Raw genomic sequence first — 25,795 nt, 5'->3', positions numbered from 1 at the left:
ATTTTGAATATGAAAGAGCTCATGCACTGTTTCAGTTTCAGAGACAATTTTCTCCCTCCCTCTAATGGAGCAGGGAATGAGGATCAGGAGATGGAGGGAAGAGGTGAAAAGGAGCACTGACCAACATCCAGAAGTTACCAAGCTCAGTCTCCATTTTGTGGCTTATTTCCTCTTCAATTTCCCCAAAGGGCAAATCTACACACGTTCAAGCATAAGCTCAAGTTATTATCTGTTTTGGTCTGTGAGTTGGCAGAAACAGAGGAGAGTGATAAGGCCTCATAATGACGAGGGTACGAGAAAGTCAGCTCTCTCTCACTTTTGTCGTCAGAGAGGGAATCAGCACAAACTTTGCAGAGTCTGGCAATAAGTAGTGAAATTATCTCTAGAAATTTATCTCAAGGAGAGAATTGCAAAAAGCATAGGTATGAGGATACTCACGCAGAGTTATTTATAGAATGAAAAATTTGGAAACAACCCATGTGCCCATTTTTTGAGTAATAACTAAAGTATGGTATATCCATACAAGGCAAGACCATGGAGATGTTTTTTAAAAGAAACAAATACAGAAATATCTAAATATATCAATAGAAATATGGTCACAAGGCAAGCAAAAAATAATGTTATTGAAAATATTTGGCAATACAGTTGATCACATTTATTAAAAACTATTTACTTACATATCAAAAAAATCTTAAAAGATACACAACCAGAGGCAAATAAATTATTTTGGAAAAATATGTATCTAGGTTTTAAAAGTGATTGAGATTGGGATTATAGTTCCTGTCGAGTTTATTTTTGCTTGCTTTTATTCTCTTGTGCTTTCTATTTAGTAATTGATAAAGATTGTTCTTAGAAGCAAAATGTTTTTTAGCTTAAAATCCAAATATAAATAATTTGGGGTAATACATACTTATCAACATTTAGATCCATCTGTGTGCTTATTGGCCTATCCATAATAAAAGGGAAAATAAATAGAAAACTTAAAGCTAGAATAAGTAAAAGCCATTTCATGTTTATGACACCACAGGTTTTCTTCTTCATGTGATGCTATACTAAAAGGTTTTCTAGAGACTTTAAAGTGTTAAGGCACCTCTCTACTCAACAAAAAGTAAGATGCAGCAAGTAAAAATGGCCTTTCAAAATTGAATGGATGCCCTAGTAAAATCCAATTAGTGGCAGCTTTCTTGAGACTAAGAATCATTTCCATTAGAGTGGTCCTTGGTCAGAGATCATTCTTTAAGAAATTCTAGTCTCTCCATGATGAACACAGCTTAGTTTAGGATTATTGAGACCTTAATGTATAACACACCTGTAGAAGTTCCCTTCACTTAGAAGATTCTTTGAAATGAATCGATTAATAAAAGAATAATTAAAATATATAGTTATATGGCCAACAGGACAGAATGTGCATCAGAAATTTTGAGAAGCTGAACATGACAATATAATAATATACATAATAACATTAGTAATAGTAAAAATAATAGCTGCTATAAGGGAAGGCAGATTCGTCACTGCTAAAAGTGACACAAATATCGGAAAGTGCTGTCTCGGTCAGTTTCAGCTATCACAAGAAATACCATTGATTAAACAATAAACATTCATTTCTCTCAGTTCTGGAGTCCAACAAGTCTGAAATCAGGGTGCTAGCGTGGTCAGGTTCTTGGTGAGGGCCCTCGTTTTGGTTAAGTCTTCCCATGGCCTTTCCTAGTCACATGCATGCAGAGAGTGGGATTTGGGGTATCTCTTCCTCCTTCTCTAAGGGCATAAACCTAATTACTATACCTCCCAAAGGCCCCACCTCCCAATACCATTACAATGGGAATTAGAACTACAACATACAGATGTTGGGGGGGAGGCCCAAACATTCAGTCCATGGCAAATGCCAGCATGTCTTACAGAGGCAGAATGTCTCCTTAATCATATTACCCATTAATTGATGCCATTATTTTTATAGGAAAAAACAAACAAACAATGAAAGTTGGGTGGTCAGCATGACTGCCTAGTGAAAAGGAGATGCCAGAGAGAAAACTTTAAAACACCCACTCAGTGTCTCCAGTGAGGGTGGATGCTTTAGCTTACAACCCCTCTCCCTAGTACTTATGGCAGGTGACCCTGGTTTAAAGGCTGATAAATCAGGTCATGACAGGGTGATGTCATCAGGCATTTAAGCATTACAATTGTCCCTGCTCCCCCCTCTCAACCGCTGCCACTCTCTCTGATTCCACGTTCACTAAATGGCTTCTAAATAGTAATGTGCTTCCCCACACAGATTTCCTACCGGGAAGGAATGTGCTGCTCTTGCAGACTTGAAAAGTCCATGGGATAGCTACATTTCTCTTTTCAGCTTGCTGTCCTTCTCATTTACATAGACCACCATCGATGAGCTCATCTGCTCCATGCTGGAGAGCTTGAGATTCAGTACAGTTCAGGGAGGCTGATCAACTGCAATGGAATCACCTAACTCTTTTACTCATTCATAGAATTTGACCCCTTGCTCACAGTCTTCCTCTTTATCTCAGACTCTGGCATCCCCATGGGTGATTTCAATGTCTACATGGATGTCCCACCTAACATCCTGGCTCCAGGTTCTTTCACACACACATAGTCTAGCTTTTCCTTTGCTCTGCCTCAGCCATCTGCTCCTATGGCCATATCCTAGATCTTGCCAGCACCATCTGAAATTGTTCTACATTTCAAATCATTAACTCCGATTTCTTGTTCTCTGACCACAAGTTCTCCTTTCCCAGCTCACCAGTTCCCTCCTCTCATGTCAACTACTTCCATAAAAGAATCAGAACTATTCAGAATTTTCTCACAGAACTTTGTAGTCATTTCCCAAAGATTTTTAGCTATCTTTTTTATGTTGTATAGCATAAAATCGACCTTGTTCATCACTTTGAAATGTACGGTTCCCTGGCATTATTTGGAGCCATCCAAAGCTCCAGAACTTTTTTATCTTGTAAAACTGAAACTCTGTACCCATTAAACACTAACTCCCTGTTCCTTCCACCTCCAGCTCCTGGCAACCACCATTCTACTTTCTACCTCTGAATTTGACTACTCCAGGTACTTCATGTGAGTAGAACCACACAGTCCTTGTCTTTTTGTGACTGGCTAATTTCACTTAGCATAATGTCCTCAAGGTCCATCATGTTACAGGATGTGTCAGAATTTCCTTCCTTAATAAGGCTGAATAATATCCCATTGTATGTACAGACCATATCCTGTTTGTTCGTTCATCTGCTGATAGACACTTAGGTTGCTTTCACCCTGTGGCTACTGTGAATGATGCTGCTAGAAATGTGGGTGTATTTATTCACCTTTTTTGTTGCTGTCAGCCTCTGAAAAGCTTTATTAATTACTCCTTTACAAACCAAGCCAGTACTAAAATAATTCCTCAAATATTTGTCCTCTATCTTCCATCTTTGCTTTGTCTAAAAATAGTAACAATAACTCAGAAACTCCAGGAGATAGTGAAGGACAGGGTAGCCTGGCATGTTGCATCCATGGTATTACAAAGAGTCAGACACGACTGAGAAACTCAACAACAACAACAACTACTCAGATTCACCTTTGTGATGGCGCTTTTTGGCTAAGGTATTTAACCTTGTTGAAGGCTATTCATTGACCCTGCTATCAATGGATAGGCATACTCTATAATTTTTACCTAGCTAATAAATGTTTATTAAATAGGCAAAGCTATGCAAGGGACTTCCCTAAGAGGGTTCAGACTAACAGTGGCTTTCAAATATAGTTTTTTGAAGGATTTCTCGTTAATTACATGGCCAGCTCTCCTATCGTTCAGGCACATAGGACAATTTTACTCCCTTACTGTCCTTGCAGTTAGGAGAGGTCAAGAGACTAGTTCTGGCAAATGGCTGCAAGTTGAATGTGTGTGTCTCACACTGAAGCATTGCAGGTTTGCTTCTGGACAAATGCTCTCTCTTCTTCTGCTGCATCAACTAAGGAGACCACTTGTTCCAGATGGTACAGCTTTAGGATGGTGGCACTTTTCAACAGCTGATCACTGAACGGCCATATGGAAGGCATTTTCCCTGGACAGCTGCCCGGACCCTCAACAGACATTTTGTAAGCAAGAAATAAACCACTGAGATTTGTGGGATTATTTGTTTATGTAACATAACCTGGTCTATCCTGACTAATACAGTAGGGAGCTATTTAATCAAACAGTTGGTGGTGATACACCCATTAATCACACAGCTATTTTTTTTTAATGAGGCTAATATATGTTGATATAGAAAAATCTTCCAAATACATTTGCTTTAGAAAGCAATGGGACTTCCCTGGTGGCTCAGTGGCTAAGACTCCACACTCTTAATACAGGGGGGCCTGGGGTCGATCCCTAGTCAGGGAACTAGATCCTACATGCCACAGTGAAGAGTTCGAGTAACTAAGACCTGGCATAGTCAGACATATAAATAACAAATATATACATTTTTCAATTTAAAAAATAAAATAAAAAACAAGACACAGAATGCAGTATACAGCATGTTATTATTTGTATAAAATACAAATAAACATTCACATAGACATTGAATACCTGCCCAGGTACAAAAAAAAACTGCTAAGAGTGGTTGCCTCTGAGAAGAGGATAAGAGGACAAACAGGTGTGGGAGAGAGCGATTTTTTACTGTTGGAATATTTTAATGTATTTAGTATTTAATAATATTTTAAAATAATAAATGTGCATGGATTACTTGGTCACAGTAAATAAGCTTTAAAAGCTATAACAAAAATCTAAATTGTCTAGTTGTTAGGGGATCAGAAAGAAAAAAAGTTTGAGTAATCATGCAGAAATCAGATTGACAAGATTTGATAGCTTGTAAATATTAAGCATATTGCTTAGTCATCCAACCGTGTCCAACTCTTTTTCGACCCAATGGACTGCACCCCACCAGGCTCCTCTGTCCATGGGGTTCTCCAGGCAAGAATACTGGAGTGGGTAGCTATTCCCTTCTTCAGGGGATCTTCACAAACCAGTGATCAAACCCTGGCCTCTTGCATTGCAGGTGGATTCTTCACAGTCTGAGCCACCAGGAAAGCCCAAATATTAAGCATAAGGGAAAGGTAGAAGTCAGAGATGGCTGTAACATGAGTTCCTTGAGGGCAAGAACTCCCACTGGCTTCTTTAATTTCATTGATAGTACAATATTGATACATCAATAATGGTTATGTTATAAATAATTTTGTCCTTTGCAATTTATATTACATTCTGAAGTAGGAAATGTTTTTCATTTTGTACATAATAAAATTTCAATAAATGATTCCTTTACTTTTATTTTGGCCTACTTGTTACCTTCAACTCCACATAACTATTTAATAAGAATATGTTAACAAAAAGATAAAATCAGACCATGGAAATATAGAGTCAAACATAATGCCTTCACATTTATCAAATATTAAATGATTGAGACTCAAAGGTCTAGAAGAATTGAAGCTGTTTGAGAATTCAGTCATCATTTTTATAGAAAATAACTTGATATGATAGCATTTATATAAATCTATTTCTGTATTTTGTTTAACTTCCAAACAAGAGTACTCATTTGTTTCAAGTTTTGCATAACAGATTTAATGTTTGGTTTCTTTTTCTTCTCTTCTGATTTGCTGGAATTTTGTATGCTGCCAAGTCACTTCAGTCATGTCCGACTCTGTGTGACCCCATAGACGGCAGCCTACCAGGCTCCCCCGTCTCTGGGATTCTCCAGGCAAGAACACTGGAGTGGGTTGCCATTTCCTTCTCCAATGCATGAAAGTGAAAAGTGAAAGTGAAGCCACTCAGTTGTGTGCGACTCTTCGCAACCCCATGGACTGCAGCCCACCAGGCTCTTCCATCCAAGGGATTTTCCAGGCAAGAGTACTGGAGTGGGTTGCCATTGTCTTAGCATTGCTCACAAGAACAATTACATTTCTTTTCCTTGAGATTTTTAAAGATATTTTAGCTGTATAAAGCATATAGTAGTCTACCATGTGTCATAGAGTGATTTCTAATCTCTCAAACATGGGAAAGAGGAAAAGAAGCTGCTTGGTTTTAGAGGAACCCCTTTACATGTAAGGAGACCAGTATTTGCTCTAAATAAAAGTGGAAGAGGTGCAGAGAGTTCTCTCGTAACTCAATGAGGCAGAGCGGATCACCTTTCTTTTTCACAGGTAAAGGTAGCCCAGTGACCCAGAAAGATACGGGGGGCATCGCCCAGTTGCAGAACTCTGCCTGCCGGCAATGATGCTATGAGTGTAGGTGCAGGCAAAAGCCTGTCTGATTCTAGGGATGACTAGGTTCAATAACCAACGATGCCTGGGCAGAAATCAAGAGGTTTTCACATGCTGAGCATCTACCTGTAACTCAGCTCCTTCCTCTGACCCAGAAGATTTCTCACTGGTGCTTGGTCCTGCCTTGCTTCAGCATGTTCTAGGCTGTTCACACACCACACAGCTGGTACTTCGGTTTTCACCCTGACCCTTCCAATTTTAGATTTATTCCTGCTTTCCAAACATCTGACCTCATTCATAATGTTTTCCTTGCTATTGGCACCCCGACCCCATCATGATTTGTACTCACTCCTTGATGCTGCTGCTTCTGGCTGCTTAGGGAATCACTTCACCTTGACCTGCTTGGCCTTCATCTCCTTGCAGGCTCCTGCAGGCAGCACCTTGAGATATACCCTGATCCTTCCAATGGAACCTAGACAAGTAAACAGGAGACTTTAGGAGACTGTACCCCAAAGACTCTATCATTGGTCACCTCCAGTATCACAAGAAACTATAACACTCAAATTGTCATTGCATTTGTCAGCCCCATATGATAGTCTGTCCCCCAAAGGAAAATCTCATGTCACTAAACTGCAAGGGGGTATCAAAAGCCTTTTGTAACCCTGAAATTGTGTTGTCTTTAATCAAAGCTTTCAAATCATTGTTTCCAACAATTGAATTCCTAGAAATTACAGATTTTTTAAAAAAGATTTTTCTGTTTATTTTACTTATATATTGACTTATTTTTATAAATATACCACATACTAATTATAGTGATATAAGACAGTTGACATTTTTATTGCCTTTTCAAAAGGTGAGAGAGGGGTCCCACCACCTCCAACCCCTTTTTATTTGTGCAGAATCCCCAATTGTATCATTAATATCATCTGTTATAGAAGCCACAGTAGTCAAATGTTTCATCTTCATGTTCCTTATACTCAGGCATGTGACCAAGAGTGTTTATCAGAAATTATTCTTGAGAAATGTGGGGACATCTGAAAGTCATTCACATGATTTATCTGGGGGGTTTATCTTAAAAGAGGAAGACAATTTTCCTCATGTATCATGTGCATGAGTGTGTGCTAGGTCATGTCCGACTCTTTGCAACCACATGGACTGTAGCCAGCCAGGTTGCTCTGTCCATGGGATTTCCCAGGCAAGAATACTGGAATGGGTTGCCATGCCTTCCTCCAGGGGATCTTCTTGACTCAGGGATTGAATCCAGGTCTCTTGCATCTCCATGTGCCATCTTCCTTTACTCATATCTCCATACTTGTAAAAAGAGTCAAGTTTTAGAATGCTTTGGAGGGATTATAAGGATGTACACAGAAGGAAAAGCCCAACACAACAAAAGATTTGCACGACTAGAAAGCATCCCAGCTGTATCCTCTGTGTATCTAAACACCTCTTTACCCTTTTGCAAGGTAGTAACTACATTTATTTTTGATAGATTCAATTCTGCTAAACATCACTGTAACTTAGGACATCACTGTAACCATCACCAAAAATGCGGTGCTTTTGTGGAAACTAGGAAAAAATACTCCTTCTTCAAGACACTTTACTGACATGTAACAGAAAATTGTTACTATTTACCTATTTTTATTAGAACAAGACACTTTAATACATTAAGCCCCCCCAACTAATTTCTATACACAATTCCATAACATAAACAGTATATCTTATATGTCACAGACATGACTATAGTCCCATTCTTGGCTTGTTTTCCAATGGCATGTGCTGTGCTTAGTTGCTCAGTCATGTCCAACTCTTTGCTACCCCATAGACTGTAGCCTGCCCAGCTCCTCCATCTATGGGGATGCTCCGGGCAAGAACACTGAAGAGGGTTGCCATGCCCTTTTCCAGATCTTCCCAACCCATGGATCGAGCCGGGGCCTTCTGCATTGCAGGCAGATTATTTACCAGCTGAGTTACCAGGGAAGCCCTTCCAATTTCATGAGAACCCCCAAATGGTAGATCAAGGTTGTTGCTTCCAATTCAGTGAAACCATAATTGTTTCATCTGCTGAAAGAAATCTTTGAGCACTAAGACTGTTAAATCAGCAAAGCCCTAAGAAGGAAGGACAAGTAGGTCATTAGGTTTAATAGTGAGAGGTGCCACTCCCAATACCATGCACTGATTCTTGGACTCATATATTATTGCTGTAGTGGAAAAGCACCAAGTATCAGTCTCTGGTTCAGAGTCCAAACGGCATCTACAGACTAGCACCCAGAGGAGTTCCCTAAGCTATATAACTGAATATTCAATAGGTATTCTCTTACTCTATAAGGCAAACTATCAAGTGATGTCACATGGTACCCTGCAACCCTAAAGGTATCAGTATTGCGTTATTTCACTAAAAAGTAAACTTATTAAAAGTAGCATTTTATGGATAACCAACAAGGACCTACTGTAGAGCACAGGGAGCTCTTGCTCAATATTATGTGGCAACCTAAATGGGAAAAGAATTTAAAAAAGAATTAGATACACCCATATCTATAACTGAATCACTTTGCTGTACAGGTGAAACTATCACAACACTGTTACTAAATTATACTGCAATATAGAATTTTAAAAGGTAACATTTTGAAAGAGAAGTTGCTAATGAACAAAGTGTTCATTAAATCCATAGATTGTATTACTTGCAGATGTATAGTAGCCAGGAAAGGCAAATTCAAATGCAAAATAAATATCCTTCCAATGAAAACAAAAACTGCCCCTTCCTGAAACAGTGTACTCTGCCTGACACCAATTGCTTATCTGGTCCCCTTGGAGCTGCGGACCACATCAGAGGGTCAGATCTAGTTAATGCAAATATCAAGGTGGACATTCAGTGCTGGGAGTAGGCAGGCCAGCCTTAGTGATCGCGAGTCCATGTAGTTAAGCCCATGCCTAGGTTCTACTTATTTCAATGTGACCACTTAATGTGCTCACCAAGCAAGCACCGAGTGTCTCAGGGCACATCCGATTTTATTGCAAATATTTCATTTATGACAGTAAGTTCATGAGTTGAATCCTAAGGACAGGTGCTCAATCTCTGCTAGGACCTACTAGCTGTTCCTCAAAAGGAGAATTATTAACTCGGCAAAGAGAGTGTGCTTATGAGCCAGCACCCTACAGGCTTCTGTTATGATTTGTGTACTGAAATTTTCACAGAATTTAGAGAGAATTCTGATCTGCTATAGAAACTTTGAACCTTGTTGGATTCACCAGGTCATAAAGGAGCAGAGCTGCCTGCAGTACAGCTGGAACTGTCTGCCTTCACAGGTTCTGAGCCCCACTCAAATTTGACAGCTCTGAATCAAAGCTCTACCTTATGTTGCTTCCAAAATCCGATGAGGTCTTTCAAGTGTCATGACTCTCTCTTCAGTGGCAAAGTTGTCCTTCATAGTGACAACGATATTCCTATGTGCTTCAGGTAAGTGTGAGGCCTATCTAAAGTCAATGCTACCTCTTTTCCTGGGTGTTTACAGCGTGGAATAATAATGTATTAGACTATCATGAGGCCCTACAAAATGGGGAGACATTCAGGTTCAAATTGTGGCACAGAGGACAAGAGCTGTTGTAATCCTGAGACAAGGTAAGTATACTACTGCAGAAAGTGAAGATAAACTTCTGAGATTTTCTGTTTATTGAGAAAGCATTTGTCAGACCAATAGATGCAAACCAAAAACTGCTTTTATTTGCTCCAGTAAAGAAACTAAATCTGGATTGGCCACTCTGAGTTGAAAAAGAGTTGTTGTTTAGTCACTGAGTCGTGTCTGACTCTTTGCAACCCCATGGACTATAACCTGTCAGATTCCTCTGTCCATAGTATTTCGCAGGTAAGAAATACTGGAGAGGATTGCCATTTCCTTCTCCAGGAGATCTTCTCAAACTGTGGATCAAACCTGAGTCTCCTGCATTGGCAGGTGGATTCTTCACGGCTGAGCCATCAGGCAAGCCCCTGAAAAACCGATTCGGTTTATGATAATCAACTAGATGTGAATGTTTATGAAATATTTTGGAGTCCTGAAGGCAATGGCAACCCACTCCAGTACTCTTGCCTGGAAAGTCCCATGGACGGAGGAGCCTGGTAGGCTGCAGTCCATGGGGTCGTGAAGAGTCGGACACGACTGCACGACTTCACTTTTACTTTTCACTTTCATGCATTGGAGAAGGAAATGGCAACCCACTCCAGTACTCTTGCCTGGAGAATCCCAGAGATGGGGGAGCCTGGTGGGCTGCCATCTATGGGGTCGCACAGAGTCAGACACGACTGAAGCGACTTAGCAGCAGCAGCAGGGTATTTCTGCCTAGGCCAAACAAACTATTTTGGAATCTTTTAAGTCTTTGAAGGTAGCATTTAACTTTGTATCTCCAGCCCCACCCCTCCCAGCCTCCTCCCACAGATGTGATACTTACTGAGATACAGCTCTTGATCTACTTTCTGATGGGGATGGGAAGCTTTAAGAGTTTTTTCTCTGAACCTTCCTACCATAATAGCTAGCATGACCGTATAATTTATCATCAAAACCAGTTTACTTTTGATAGTGAAAAGTGAAGTGAAAGCGCTCAGTTGTGTTCGACTCTTTGTGACACCATGGACTACCCAGAATATCTCCAGATATTCCAAAACTATCCAGAATTCTCCAGGCCAGAAGACTGGAGTGGGTAGCTATTCCCTTCTCCAGGGGCTCTTCCCAACCCAGGAATTGACCCCAGGTCTCCCGCATTGCAGACGCCTTCTTTACCAGCTGAGCCGTGAGGGAAGCCCCTTGAAAAGGAGTATTATTAATAATTATGCCAGAAAAAGAGATACAGACTGATCCTTTGGGAACCAGGAATCCAGTGTGGGGATTTGGCCCTTTGCTGAGGTTATCTGTACTGGTACTACATTTAGAAACCAGGAAAACAACTATCAGGTAGGTTCAGGAACATACTAGGCCTTAATGAGCTGGATTTGGTTTGCAATTTTATTCAAAACCTGAACGCTTTCAGTCTCCATTCTAACTAGTGAATCACACTGAGAGTCAGCTCTATTTCTTGGAATTAGTGTTAGCTCAGAGCAACGTCCAAATATCCCTAAAAGTTCTGGGTAGTTCTGTTTTCCCAGTGCACAGTTACTCTGATAAATGAAAATTTTCCTTCGTGGAAAGCTAGAAAGAAAATCATAGAACATATTTATGAAGAATTACAAGGATGGTGACTGCAGCCATGAAATTAAAAGACGCTTACTCCTTGGAAGGAAAGTTATGACCAACCTAGATAGCATATTGAAAAGCAGAGACATTACTTTGCCAACAAAGGTTCGTCTAGTCAAGGCTATGGTTTTTCCTGTGGTCATGTATGGATGTGAGAGTTGGACTGTGAAGAAGGCTGAGCACCGAAGAATTGATGCTTTTGAACTGTGGTGTTGGAGAAGACTCTTGAGAGTCCCTTGGACTGCAAGGAGATCCAACCAGTCCATTCTGAAGGAGATCAGCCCTGGGATTTCTTGGGAAGGAATGATGCTAAAGCTGAAACTCCAGTACTTTGGCCACCTCATGTGAAGAGTTGACTCATTGGAAAAGACTCTGATGCTGGGAGGGATTGGGGGCAGGAGGAGAAGGGGACGACAGAGGATGAGATGGCTGGATGGCATCACTGACTCGATGGACTCGAGTCTTGGTGAACTCCGGAAGTTGGTGATGGATAGGGAGGCCTGGCGTGCTGCGATTCATGGGGCCGCAAAGAGTCGGACATGACTGAGCGACTGAACTGATCTGATCTGATCTGATCTGACAAGGTCCCCTTAGATGCATCCTTGTGTTGTTGGTCCGTTGCTAAGTCATGTCTGACTCTTTGCAACCCCATAGACTGCAGCATGCCAGGCTTCCTCGTCCTTGCCCATCTCCCGGAGTTTGGTCAAAGTCATGTCCATTGAGTTGGTAATGCTATCTAAACATCTCATCCTCTGTTGGCCCCTTCTCCTCCTGCCATCAATATTTCCCAGCATCAGGGTCTTTTCCAATGAACCAGATCTTTGCACTAGGTGGCCAAAGTATTGGAGCTTCGGCATCAGTCCTTCCAATGAATAAATTCAGGACTGATTTCCTTTAGGATGGACTGGTTGGATCTCCTTGCAGTCCAAGGGACTCTCAAGAGTCTTCTTCAACACCAGAGTTCAAAAGCATCAATTCTTCAGTGTTCAGCCTTCTTTATAGTCTAACTCTCACATCCATACATGACTACTGGAAAAACCATAGCTTTGACTATGTGGACCTTTATCAGCAAAGTGGTATCTCTGCTTTTTAATATGTGGTCTAGGTTTGTCATAGCTTTCCTCCCAAGAAGCAAGTGTCTTTTAATTTCATGGATGCAGTCACCATCCACCATAGAGAAGAGCAAACCACTCCAGTATTCTTGCTGTGAGAACCCCATGAACAATATGATAAGGCAAAAATGCATCCTGCATCACCTCAAAGTTTTAGGGATGTTTCTGTAGGGGCTCAGGTCTGAGAATTAAGTGAAGAACTGTGACTGTTGTGGTAGCTGAACACAGGCCTCTCCCAGTCGAGAGAGGTCCTGTTGTTACAAAAGTCAAATAGGGCCTGGGTGGCTCTTCTCTCAGGATTCTAATTATAGGCCTGGAGACAGTCAGGGTCAGCGGAGGTCAGGCCCATGCTAGGATTTTCCTTGTTTGATAACTTCCTCAGGTAAGACCATTACAGAGTCTTCAAGCAAGGCACTTACAGATTTATCCCTAGAGAGAGAAGATACTACCTTTGAGACATTCGATTCCTTCTAAATATCCCTATTCCTATCCTTACCAATCAACTCTTTTTCAATAACTGCTCTAGGTTGAACATAGGATTTATTGACCACACCAGGAGCGGGAAAGGGGATGATATGCTAATGAAAAGTATCCTGGGACTAACAGCCAAGACACGGGAATAACCTAAATGTCCATCAACAGATGGAATGGATAAAGAGAATGTAGTACCTGTATATGATGAAATACACTCAGCCATAAAAAAGAACAAAATAATGCCAGTTGCAGCAACATGAATGGACCTGAAGATCGTCACACTAAGTGAAAAAGAGTCAGAAAAGAGAAAGACAAAGTTAAAAAGGGAAAGACAGATACTGTATGGTATCACTTATGTGTGGAATCTAAATTACGACACAAGTGAATTTATCTATGAGACAGAATCGCAGACATGGAGGACAGACTTGTGGTTGCCAGAGGGGATCGGGGTGGGGGAGGGATGGATTGGGAGTTTGGGATTCAAAGATGTAAACTATTACACACAGAATGGATAAACAGCAGGGTTCTACTGTATAGCACAGGGAATTATAATGGCTCAATATTCTGTGATAATCCATAATGGTCAAGAATACGGAAAAAATGTGTCTATATGTACCACTAAATCACTTTGATGTACAGTCGAAATTAACATTATAAACCATACGTCAATGAAATAAATTTTAGAAAAGAAAACTATGCTGGGACAAGAGACATCAAATATCCAGGAGAAACTAGATGTATAATCACTTTAGCCATGCTCGTTAGGTTATTTTATTAGCCATGAGGTTGCTCAAAGTCCTTTCTTCAATAGATATTTCATTCTAGATGATAATTTGATTAAATCTGAATGAATAAGCTGACAGACTACCATGCCTTAATATTAGCTAAATATTGTCTTTATGTCCAGACATGCCTGATAAACAATCCCAGATTCATTGCATTCTGTCAAAGTTTCCCTGTACCCACTCATCTTACCAACTTCTTACCAGTCAGCATTCTTAGTACCAACTGATTCCTAACAGCGAGTGTTGGGCCATCTGGATTCCCACTAGGTAACTGTTTACTTCCTAGGATGGTGTATTCGGAAGCATCTAGAAGATCTGATGGATGCTCAGTAGAATCTGATACCAATGTCAGATCACCACAAAGACAGCATAAAAGCTCTCCCTGGGTACATTTTGGATATCTAATTAATCATGTGTTCTAATGAGCTATAGCTTATACAAAAAATTTACACTAAGCATTTGCTTTCTGCATAGTACTCAGTCCTTCAAATGGCGAACACTGTGTATTTTGCAGAGCTAATATATTTAAGTCTTTCATCACCCAGAATAAATTAGTGATTCCAAGCTGTGGAACAAGAGAACAAAAAACAATCCCAACACAATGGTAAATGTGACCAAAAAGTATCATTTTCATGCTTTGGAGACAGAGATTAGGACCAATCTCCTGGCTCTAGGACAGAATTTTGTCTCATCAATAAATGAACAGTTGGATTGAATGAACAATATAGCGGCTTCTAGCTCTGGTATTCTATGAGTTTATAAAACATTAGCTTGGAAAAACACCTGAATAATATCCCTCAATGTTAGAGAAGGATAGGTGCTTACAAAGTTTAGGGTGTATTGTTTCTGTTTTTGTTTTTCCTGCTCACAAGAGCGGTGAGCTGAGGGGAAAAGAACTGCACGATGCTTGTTCCATGCTTTAGCAGAAAGAAATCAGTATAGATAGAGTTCAGGAAACCCCTCGACCGAGTCTGGAAGATCCTGAGAAGAGGATTGACAAGAGCGTGAACATGCTGAGGTTGAGAGAACCACCCACATGGACACTGCAGGTTTTTAGCTTGGGTGTGATGCTGTGGACTTTCTTCTTTCTGCCACAGATTACACCCCTTACACATGACTGAGTGACTTCACTTTCACTTTTCACTTTCATGCATTGGAGAAGGAAATGGCAACCCACTCCAGTGTTCTTGCCTGGAGAATCCCAGGGATGGGGGAGCCTGGTGGGCTGCCATCTATGGGGTCACACAGAGTCAGACACAACTGAAGCGACTTAGCAGCAGCAGCAGCAACACCCCGTACATTCCAACATGGATTTCACACCCGCCCCACTATGGGATTCTGCCATTTCCAACCAGGTACACATTTCCTATGGGGCTACAGGAAGTTTGTGAAAACTTTGTGAAAATAAATGTGACTCATGTCCCACACATTGCACTCCTAAAAATTAAATGATGCTTTGTATTATTATTTTGAAAAGTCTTTTAACAGTTATTTATATGACCTATCTTTGTACCTTTGATGCCAAATAATGGTTGCCTTCTTTTGGAAGTAAGTTTTATTAGACAGTTCAGTTCAGTCGCTCAGTCGTGTCCGACTCTTTGCAACCCCATGAATTGCAGCACGCCAGGCCTCCCTGTTCATCACCATCTCCCGGAGTTCACTCAAACTCATGTCCATAAAGTCGGTGATGCCATCCAGCCATCTCATCCCCTGTCATCCCCTTTTCCTCCTGCCCTCAATCCCTCCCAGCATCAGAGTCTTTTCCAATGAGTCAACTCTTCGCATGCGGTGGCCAAAGTACTGGAGTTTCAGCTTTAGCATCATTCCTTCCAAAGAACAGTAAATCGTCTCAAAAAATTTAATTTTAAAAAGAAGCTGAAAGAAAATAAATATTTAGAAGCAAATGTCTTATAACTACTCTCGTAATTTAGAGGCAGACACAGTTCATCTTCTACCATGCTTGCTGGTTTTCTGTATATGACTCAGATTTGATTAATGATGGTGAAAAACAATTCTGTGAGATCAGGAAGGTGGCGCTAGTGGTAAAAAGAACCCGCCTGCCAATGCAGGAGACATAAAAGACGTTGACTTTTTATCCCTGGGTTGGAAAAATCCCCTAGAGGAGAGCATGGCAACCCACTCCAGTAGCCTTGCCTGGAGGTTCCCATGGACAGAGAAGCCTGGTGGGCTACAGTCCTTTTGGTCATAAAGAGTTGGACACAACTGAAGCCATTTAACAAGCATGCAAGGTCAGGAAAGCATAATTTATCCTGTGAAAGTTATTTTTATTGAATCCTTCAAAACTACTGAAATTACACTTAAGTAAAGTTCTGTGATTTGATGCACCTTTATTTTGAATCCAGTTAAACTTTGGGCTTTGATCTTTAACTGTGAATTACTCAATGTAGGCCTCAGCATGTTCCGTTTTTTAAGAAATTATTGTACTCCACTCTGGAATGAATTTCCCCAGGGCTGCTTTAATGGTCTATGCTTTAATGCATGATAGTTAAAAAATTTTCCAATTTGATCAATTCCTTTTACATTTGAATGAGATTCTGCTTCTCCTCGTGTGCTCAAATAATGCTATTGACCGGCAATCAGTAGGGCATACATTTTGAGGAGATTTTGGAGTTGTAGAGTTGTAGAGAAGTGACTCTCAGTCACTTCTCCTTTGACTAAAGATGCTCCTGACTGGTGACGATACTGGTTAGTCTCTAGCTGTAGAACAGAGTGAAATCCGGAAGTCTACAGAGGCTCACACTCAGCCTGGGGCGCCTTGGCACCATCCTCTAACCAGCAGAATTAACTGTCAGCTGACAGTTATTTTCATCTCTGAAGTATATCCAGGCTTCTGCTGTCTTGTTTTCTCTTTCAATTTCCTTAAGTTGGAATTGTTTTATTTGCTACTACTTCCTAGCTTAGGTTGAATTTCAAGCGAAGGACATTATTGCAAGAGTTATAAGAAGAGAAAATCAATAACATACGGATTGCCAGTGAAAATGATTATGAGTAACTTCTGATACCTCTTTGTATTTAAGGCTCATTGTTTTATCTTCCCCATTTATGGCTTTATGAGTTTTTATAATAAATTGTTGTGATTGAAATAAAGACTTAGAAAGAAAAGTATCATGTCTACACAAGTTTGTAAATTCTTAAATGGTATGCTTTTATTTTTTAATCTTTCATCATGGACATAAAAAGGATGATTTTCCTCCTAGGCTTTTCAATAAGAAAAAATTTGACCATTTTCTTGTTCAAATTTATAATAAAATGGTCATGTTCAGCCTGATGTAAGTTAAAGATATTTGCTGTCCACTAAAATCTTCACTCAATTTTAGCACATTGAAAAATAAATTTTTTGTATAGTATGATGTATTTATTTTAGATCTGATATTTCTTTCAAACTTTGGCCATGAAAGAAAAGATTTAGCACACCTCTGAGAAATGTTTTAAATTTTAGGAAAATCACAGAGATCCCGGTCAACCTTTGAGCATTTTGGGGCTTAAGAAAATGTATTTCACTCTCTGACAGAAAGTGGGGTGGAAGAAGGTTGAGATGCAAGAGTCTGCAGGGCTTGGTAGTCTCCTGGAGAAATATGACTCTGAGGCTATCCAAACAGCAAATTTAGGGACATTGATCCTGACTTTACCTTTGGGAAGGTTGATTGAGAAAAGAGCCAGAATCTTGCTGTCATCTTCAATAAAGAATCACTTATGATACTTTGGTTGTGGGCAACAGAAGTGACTTTAGTTACTGAAATGAAAAAAAGTAATTCACTAGGGGGATCACTGATATTTCCAAGATCCAGGAAATACCAAAGACACAGACTTCAGGAAGGACAGGAACCAGAACAGCTTTGGTGATCCAAGTGCTCACTGAAATCCAGACCAAGGAATGAAATAGCACCAGTTATTTTCCTTCTCTTCATTTCTTCTTTTGAGATTCAAGTTTGAGTTAGAGAGAGGACAATTTATCTAGCTAGGTTCCTAGATCTGGGTGGGCAAGACTCTGATGGACAATCTGCTATGGTTTTATTCATGGGGGATGCGGAGAAATCGGAAAAGAAAACTAAGAGGCTATTACCGGAAGAAAGCCAGGAAAAACCAACAGCTAAACCTTACAGGCAGTATTTTTCTCATAATCATTGTCCCAATACCCTCCTTTCTCCATAACCCTATGCTGTTGACACTGTCTTCAGCCCTCCCTTCCCTTTCTTATTCTTGAGAAAGAACTGAAAAACTCTAGTTCAGCTTTGAGAGCATTAAGTGCATTAAAGAGCCCTTTGTTGGTTAAGCTTTGCCTTGGGGTTTGGTTCTAGAACAGGCTCTGCCTTGTTCTTGAGGACTTCTTGCTTCTGAGATTCCCGTTCTAGGGACCAGGCCTTATCTTATTTCCTGGATCTGGGTTGACCCAGGCCCCTGCTAAGTTTCTTGCTATGCCCTCATCCCCACAACAGGCTTGGCTGCTTTGCTTCGCTTCCAGTGGATCCCTGGTACCCTGTTCCCTGATATCAGACTCCTCTGGGGCTCCCTATTTGATTGCTTCTGGATTTCCAAGCACCATACTTCTTCCATCAGAATAATTTTGATATTCCTGGTGGGGTCCTAATGATGCCAATTGACTGTCTGCCAAATTTTCTCTCTTTTTCGATTAAGAATCATCTCCTCATATAGTTCTGGCTCATCCAGTATTCCCTTTTAATTCTACCTTTTAAGTTTATTTTAGTAAATATTGAATAGATCCAACACACTAATGATAACATATGTAAGGTTTTAAAAAATACCAGATAATTTCCAATGTACTCCCCACCCAGTTTAAGAGACAGGATGCAGTGTTGTTCTCTCTTAAGGTAAATCTTTGTTCAGCTGTTAGCATGAGTTCATTTCCCCTCTAAAGTCAGGGAACCTGTGTTAGAAATTCAGCTCTAATAGTGCCTGTGTGACCTTAGACTGGAGCTTTAATTTACCAGTCAATAAATAGAAATGTATGTCCTTCATTCAAATGCTCTCAGTGAGTATCTAGCATGCTGACCCCTCTTCTTATACCTGCTCCACATAGCTGTAACCAACCTCCATAAGCCCACTTGTCCTGTGGCAGGATGCTCACTGACAGTTTAATCAGAGATCATTAAATCCTTTTCAGTTGAATACAAGATGTGCCTTAGAGCAGAGCCCAACAGAGACCTAGGGCTCTATGACCATGGGAAAGAAAGCTGCACAGAGGGCCACACTATTTGAGAATTCATTACCAATACCCCTAAGTTACAAGATTACATAAGAAACTAAAGGTATCATTAGCTGTTGTTGTTCAGTCACTAAGTCATGTCCGACTCTGCGACCCCACGAACTGCAGCACGCCAGGCTTCCCCGTCCTTCACTATCTCCCGGAGTTTGCTCAAATTCAAGTCCATTGAGTCGATGGTGTCATCCAACCATCTCATCCTTTGTCACCCCCTTCTCCTCTTGCCCTCAATCTTTCCCAACATCAGGGTCTTTTCAAATGAGTCCATTCTTCGCATCAGGTGGCCAAAGTATTGGAGCTTCAGCATCAGTCCTTCCAATAAATATTCAGGGTTGATTTCCTTCAGGATTGACTGATTTTGTCTCCTTGCTATCCAAGGGACTCTCAAGAGTCTGAGTGAGTGCAAGTCACTCAGTTGTGTCCAACTTTTTGCAACCCCATGGACTATACAGTCCATGGAATTCTTCTCCAGGTCAGAATACTGGAATGGGTAGCCTATCCCCTCTCCAGGGGATCTTCCCAACCCAGGAATCAAACCGGGGTCTCTTGCATTGCAAGCAGATTCTCTACCAACTGAGCTATGAGGGAAGCCCAAAAGTCGAGAGTCTCCTCCAATACAATTCGAAAGCATCAATTCTTTAGTGCTCTGCCTTCTTTTTGGTCCAACTCTCACATTTGTACATGACTACTGGAAAAACCATAGCTTTGACTATACAGACCTTTGTCAGCAAAGTGATGTCTCTGCCTTTTAATATGCTTTCTACATTTGTGATAGGTTTTCTTCCAAAGAGCAAATGTCTTTTAATTTCATGGCTGTAGTCACTGTCCATAGATTTTGGAGCCCAAGAAAATAAAATCTATCACTGTTTCCATTGTTTCCCCATCTATTTGCCATGAAGTGATGGGACCAGATGTTATGTCAGTGTTTTGAATGTTGAGTTTTAAGCCAGCTTTTTCACTCATATAGGAAATTATTCTTCCCTAACTTGACCACTTAAACATCCATCCCATTTGAATATCCCTCCTGTTTAACGTCAGTGTTTATTCCAGCCTTCCAAATCATTTTCCCTGTGAGTCAGTGTTTCCTTGAGTATATGTCTCAGTTATAGAATTAATTATGCCAGATGGTTATTATTTGTTTAAATGTATCCCTTCACATTAGACAGAGCTCCTCAAATGCAGGGATCTTCCTTGCTTTTCTTATCTTTTTATCTCTCTGTATCTAGCACCTTGATCACTCTTAGTAGGTACTCAATAAATGTGTGTTTCATGAAAGGTGTAGAGGCAGAGTTCAGCTTTGCTAGTCTTTAACATAACTTTGATCTAAAAATAACATTTAAGTAGTATGCGTGCAAAGAACCTAGCTCTAAGATTGCTGCTCTGATATTTGAAAAGAACCAACAATCAAATTTGCACACACAATTCATGGAAACATACAATGGTGCCAAATTGCCTTTTTATATATAAATTTTAAGGCCCTCAGCCTATATTCCAAACTTCTACTTTACTAATATTCTACATTAACTACTCCCCAATTCAGAGTCTCTGCTTCAGGCTGACCTTGTCTGTTATTGAGTGGGCAGGGAGAATATTTTATATTCAGCCTGAAGCAGTGACCAGGAACTGTTAATGGGCACACTGACTCTACCCCTCAACTCACACCCCATACTCCCCATCCCCAGGGTCCTAAGTATCACATTAAGAGTGTAGGAAAGCTCTGTAAATGTTGACAGACAGAATCACACCCATAACTTAATTTCAGCTTAAATGGATATGTCCAAGTGAATTGCCACCCACATCTGAAATTCCCTGATTTTTCTAGTACCAGGTGCTTTTTTTTTTTTCTTAAAAGAAACTCCATTCTGCTGGCCATAGAAATTATTCAAAATTTCAACAGTTGTGACATTGTCTTGCAAAGATCATTAGGGATCTTTTAAAATTCAACTTAGGAAAAAGTCTGTAAATATGTAAAATGTTGTATCTGATTAGGGAAAACAACAGAATTTAACAAACCAGATTCTAAGGAGGACATAATAAGCACTTTAACGGTTACTGTGTGTGGGTTGATTCTGCAGTGGCTGAACAACTCAGACTATTGAAAGAGCAGTGTTTCTGTGCGTGGGTAGTAGGCGGGAAGGGATGTCCTATATGCAGGCAGCTAAGTGGCAAACATTTGTGATTGCAACGCAGAGGAAAACATTGGTAAAGCTTATGAGTGTAAAACAAGTACACAGAGACTTTCTTGTCAGCCTGCATGCATTACAGCAAGGGTCAGTAACCTAGAGTGCATGGTCTAATTCTGGCTCACTTAAGAGTTTTAAAAATCCTTGGTGGAGCTTTCACCAGCTCAAACCAGATCTGACCGGACATATGTTGGCAGTTTGAATTAATGTAACTTTCCTTTTTCCTAACCAACACTGTACCACTCAACTTCATTCGGTTTCCTGAATTTAGAATTCAAGTGGGGTTGGCTTTATATGGCTATGAAGTAGCTGATATTTTGATGAATAAATTCCAAAATTTATCATTCTTAAAATATGAATTTCTAGACTTTCTAAGGCTTTTTTTTTTCTTTTTTCTATTATAAGTTCTTGGGAGTTTAAAGGCCTTAAGAAAGTGAAACTTACTTTTTTGGGAGGTGGGGAGGATAAAATCTCATTCAAAAGCAAATTGAAATCTGGGAGTCATTTTTATTTTATTCTTTGGGGGGAGTAATGTTTAAATGAGAATAATTACAAATTAAGTGTAGTAGACAAAAGAACAATCTGAAAATGGAACAGCCGCCACATAAGCAATATCAATCAAATAACAACTTTTAAATATAAAATGGGCCTGAAAACATATGATGGGGTGGGAAAGAAGAGCATTTGCCAGTTGGAATACTCTGGGAAAAAAACAGGGCTCTAGGGAAAAAGACAATACAGTTGACCCTTGAACAAAGGGAAGGAGTTGGTTCAGGGCACCAACCCTCAGTGCAGTTATGCAGTCAAGAATCTACATGTAATTTATAGTCAGCCCTCCACATATGTGGTTTCCACATCCAAGCTTCCACATCTGTGAATTCAACCAACTTTAGTTCCTATAGTATTTACTGTTGAAAAAAAATTTCATACAAGTGGACCTGAGCAGTTCAAATTTGTGTTGTTCAAGAGTCAATTGTTAGGAAAAGGACTCTCTGGCAGGCCATTCAACTCAGTCACAAAAGCAACAGGAACCATCACTTTCAGAGTCTGAACTCAGGAGTTCTGGAAAGGTTTGTCTGCAACCAGATCCTCACTCACCTTTGGTATTTCCATCCCTTAAAATGCATTCTAGAGAGATCTTGGGGGCAAGAGTGTTAGATTGTGTCCAAAAAGTTCTCTGATACAAACTACAAATATTCCTGACATGCTAAAGCAGTATATTATTATTAATGCTGAGTCATTTCATCAAAGGAATGGAAATTCTGCAAGAATGAAGAGGAGGGAGATAGTTTTGGAATAGATACCACTGACCTGGGAGTATGAGAGCGCAAGACTGGCGCTGAAACAATGGGAAGGATTCTGAACTTGAAACAGGGAAATGAGGATGGTGGGAGTTAGAGAAGTGTGAAAAGACATTTAAATTTCATTTTTTCCTAGGATAAGACTATTTTAGTTCTAGCTTTCTAAAGTTAGCGCAAGGATGATGCTTTATAGTATCTGGTAGTTTCTTTAAACACCTGATAAAATTTAAGGTGCAAAGAACACAAGCTTTAGAATCATAATCTAGGTTTAAACCACTCTCTGCTTCAGGCAAGTTAAACTCTCTGAAGCTAACTGGGGCTAGCAATATGTCTACTGAACATATGTGGATGGCCTTCCTGGCATTCAGTTCTCTTTTCCCTTTTCCTAAGAAAATTCCCCTATTTCTGCAGTTTGGGAAGGATTAAACACAATTCTAACTCTAATAGTTGGCTTTGATAAGGACAAACTAATCATTTCATTAATGTAGGCTAGGGCTGCTTAGAGAGACTTCAGGGGGTGGAGATGAGGCTTCTGGGATACATGCTAACTCTTCTAAGACGTCTGCAATAGTAAGAGACTCTCACTACACTTACATTTGGTGTGATGTGCTGATATGAGTCGTGGAATGACTGCAGCCATTTTGTTACCATAAGGGAAGCCAGCTGAAATGGATTTGATCCACAAAAGAGGGCAAAGCTGAGAGAACTGAAGAGAAATTCAGCCAGAGCAATGTTGAAATTGTACCTGAAGACTCACCTACTACTGGACATTATAGTTATACAAGCCAGTACATTCCTTTTATTACTTAAGCTAGGTTTTGATTACATGTTCTATTATTTGCCACCAAAAGATTGCTAACCAATACATGGATCTGATAGGACTTTCGTGAGGACTGTGGCCTAGCATAGTGCTTGGTATATAAATATTAAACTAACACCTCTTTACTAGTTTATTTTTTAAAATTAACAAATATATGGTGAACATCCAGAATGTCATGTATTACATGACACAAAGTTCTAGGATCATGAAGATAAATAAGACTGGGTCCCTGCTCTTAAGGAGTTTATGAACAACTAAGTGGTATATACTAGTCTTTCAATAATATTTGGATATCACTAGAAAAGTGCAAGTAATCAGAAACTGTATCCTTTCATCTAGGATACAAAGTTAGGTTACCTAGAAATTAATTTGTTAATACAGAAATATTGACTAAAAAGTTAGGTTATCTGAATATATTGACTATAGTAAGGTAATCTAATCATTTCTTTATAAACAGATAAATAGCATATAATCAATGTTAACTAGGCACCCCACTCCAGTACTCTTGCCTGGAAAATCCCATGGATGGAGGAGCCTGGTGGGCTGCAGTCCATGGGGTCACTAAGAGTCGGACACGACTGAGTGACTTCACTTTTCACTTTCGTGCATTGGAGAAGGAAACGGCAGCCCACTCCAGTGTTCTTGCCTGGAGAATCCCAGGGACGGGGGAGCCTGGTGGGCTGATGTCTATGGGGTCGCACAGAGTCAGACATGACTGAAGCAACTTAGCAGCAGCAGCAGCAACTAGGTTTTAGCTATGCTTTTCACTTCTCTACAAATATCAATAACTGTTAGGGTTCCTTTTGGTATCATTTAAAAATATAAACATTCTTCTGTGACTCAGAAAGTAGTAAGTACAGCACAATTTCTAGTATGTCTCATTTAAGTATAAATTTATTATAGTTCAGAAGAATTTGTCGATCTTTCATAAATGCAGAAGCATTTTTTCCTAGGATTTCCAGTTGGACTTCTGTTGCTACTGCTGCTAGTATTTTCTGAGTGGGAGAGTGCTATTTTTAGAGCCAGAGTACAGTTGCTATTATAAGCTTTCTTAAGAGTAGTAATACTTAGCAGTGACCATTACTTAAAATTTGGTTGGCTTCTGAAGTGATTTAAATTTGCTTCTTGTTAGTTTGGGGAACAATACATGGTATATGATTATGATTCTTCTTTAAGTTATTCTCACACTAGCATCACATCGAATTGGGTATTATAATAATTATTTATGCAGTATAACTTTGCAAAGTTGATCATAGTAATTTTCCTTTGCTATATCACTCTTTGCAAAGGGGAGCACCTACTCTAAGTGGGCGGATTATTCTCAAAAGTGAGTTAAAATGTACCAATAAAATGTTTAAAATTGATTAATGATATGGCAACTGGACTGGTTTCAAAAATAACAAGTACTGGACACAAGCTATGTCTAAAATCATTTTTCCTATTATTTCAAGGCAATCCATTTCAGCCAAAGAATGTACTACTCTCTTTAGCAATCTCAAATGTTGGCCTCTTTAATTGAAATGTCAATGAGGAGTTTCAATGAGTAGTATCTGATTTCACTTTCACAGTCAGAAGTCAACCAATAAGGCGTGCACGCACTCAAAATAGTTTCTCTTCAAGGTAGGAAATAAATTCATGTCATGCTCCCTAAGGAAGCAATATATATTTTCTACAAATGATGATTAAAAGAAAAGAAGATAAGGCAGCAAGATAAGAAGCAAACATTTTATTACCACCTGATGTGTCATTCAATCTATTGTTGATGAATGATAAAGTATTGTTTGCTTGTCCAGCAGTTTGAGCTAAACTTCCTTTTGAATTTGCTGATTGATTGACTGACAGTACAGTTGCTCTCCAAGTTTCACCGATTTTTCATAATCGATAATTAAATGTTGGATATTTTAAAACTTTGTTTTATGTTAAAAGTATGAAGCAGAGAGGTAAATACCAAGAGAAGACAAGCTGGCCAGCACCTATTACAAAGGAAACACCTTTGCTCCCTGTTTCAATGTTGGTTGGTTTTTGTCTCTTTTCTCATTCGCACTGTATCAGCTTGAAGTCAATTCCAAAGATGAATGGTTCTTTCTCCTTCTCTTCCTCATCGTCATATTAAATCCTTGTCTGCTCATGCAGAATTCAAGTAATTCAAGGACTTCTGGGACTGAGTCAGTCCTTGTGTATCTATGATTAAAAGTGAAGGTCATTTCCAGATAGGATAAGATGGTGTAAACCTGTTTTTCTCACACCTCCCTGCTAAGTACAAATATAGACCCTAGAAATGGTGCATGAGACAACTGAAATAGATATGTAAAATGTGTTTATAAGAAAGCAAGGTGGTTTGTGACCCTAAGATTGTAGAAACAATATAACTGTAGGAACAATAGAATCCCCCTACCCAACAAAGGAGGGCCATCCAGACCCAGGATACCTT

General features: G+C 39.8%; 2 protein-coding genes across 8 annotated transcripts in view; one reads left to right on the top strand and one right to left on the bottom strand.

Moving 5' to 3' along the window:
* The window catches only part of CSNK1G3 (casein kinase 1 gamma 3), a 410,789-nt gene that overhangs the window by 238,886 nt on the left and 146,108 nt on the right, over positions 1–25,795 (top strand). The window lies entirely within an intron of this gene.
* CEP120 (centrosomal protein 120) overlaps positions 1–25,795 on the bottom strand; it is a 168,478-nt gene that overhangs the window by 138,173 nt on the left and 4,510 nt on the right. For all 7 annotated transcript variants that reach the window (XR_008703234.1, XM_055549356.1, XM_055549355.1 and 4 more), the window contains exon 2: positions 6,578–6,700. The gene's annotated coding sequence lies outside the window, so the exon portion shown is untranslated. The remainder of the gene's footprint in view (positions 1–6,577; positions 6,701–25,795) is intronic.

The sequence above is a fragment of the Bubalus kerabau genome, chromosome 1 (assembly GCF_029407905.1).
Source record: "Bubalus kerabau isolate K-KA32 ecotype Philippines breed swamp buffalo chromosome 1, PCC_UOA_SB_1v2, whole genome shotgun sequence".
Lineage (NCBI taxonomy): Eukaryota > Metazoa > Chordata > Mammalia > Artiodactyla > Bovidae > Bubalus > Bubalus kerabau.
This window is presented reverse-complemented; position numbering and strand designations above follow the sequence as displayed.